Source organism: Dipodomys spectabilis, unplaced genomic scaffold (genome assembly GCF_019054845.1).
Source record: "Dipodomys spectabilis isolate Male_0828 unplaced genomic scaffold, ASM1905484v1 ptg000140l, whole genome shotgun sequence".
NCBI lineage: Eukaryota > Metazoa > Chordata > Mammalia > Rodentia > Heteromyidae > Dipodomys > Dipodomys spectabilis.
The window spans coordinates 14,764,165-14,765,140 of NW_024870817.1; the positions used below are offsets into that span (position 1 = coordinate 14,764,165).

The 976-nt window shown below is 35.5% G+C and overlaps 1 non-coding gene across 1 annotated transcript; it reads right to left on the reverse strand.

Moving 5' to 3' along the window:
- Nucleotides 1-607: 607 nt before the first annotated feature.
- LOC122117402 lies at nt 608-738 on the reverse strand. Its single transcript, XR_006149149.1, has one exon. It is a non-coding gene; the product is annotated as a small nucleolar RNA SNORA51 (small nucleolar RNA).
- Between the last annotated feature and the right edge of the window lie 238 nt (nt 739-976).

The following is a 976-nucleotide window of genomic DNA, read 5'->3' on the forward strand; positions in this document are numbered from 1 at the left end:
GTGCCTCATTAAGAAAAACTTGAAAGCTAGTCTAGAACTTAGATAAATTTGCCACAAGTAATAAAATAGCAGATTTGAGAGTATAACCTCTTTTTCCTAAGTACTGGTCTGGGTTTTATTGATCTATTTCATGGTAGTTCAAATGAATTGAGCCAGTAAGTATGGAAAAGATTGACTTTGTATGGCTGTCCGGCAGTGAACCTAGATTTTCCCTGTGACATTCCATTCTTTTGTCAACATGGAATTTTAATTATTTAATTTGGAAGCTCTCAGCTAAATTTCTATTTTTTTCTTATTGCAAAACTTCTAGCAGATGATAGTTATTTATTCTTTTTTTTCTTAGCAGTAAAATCCAGTTTAGTTGGGGTTTGCAACGTGGTCAGCTAAACAATGCACTTCCTGGCCTGTCTGGAAGGTGGCTAGCCCTGTGACTACTGCATTCCACCAATAAAATTGAAACAGAAGCTGTTGGATGAGCTGATTCAGTTGACACATATAATTACCCCTTTTTTCTCCTTAGGCTTTTTGCCAAAAAAAAAAAAGTCACATAGTCACATTTTACTTGGAATTTCTTTTCTTCTTTTTTTTCTTTTTTTTCTTTTTTTCCCCTTGTCTCCCCATTCACAATACAGACTAGGTACAGGCCTGGGCTGAGGTGTATATGGGGTAGGTTTACTCTGCCTCCTCTTTCTATACAGTCAGTATAAGTACACAGCCTGTGGTAAGCACCCGGAGGCCACTTGGAATTTCTTTTGTCATCAGGATGTCATGTTTTATGACATCATACAAATAACACACCAGTCTGGAACTTCTGGCTTTTCTTAGTTTTCTGCTATTTATTGTGTCCTACCTGAAACACTTTGGTCTCAAACCATATAGTTAAGAATTATTTAATTTCTTCCACAGTAGAAAAGTAGTATAGTAGCAATAATCTAAATGTATTAGAAACTTCAATACTTATTAACTGTAACATAGT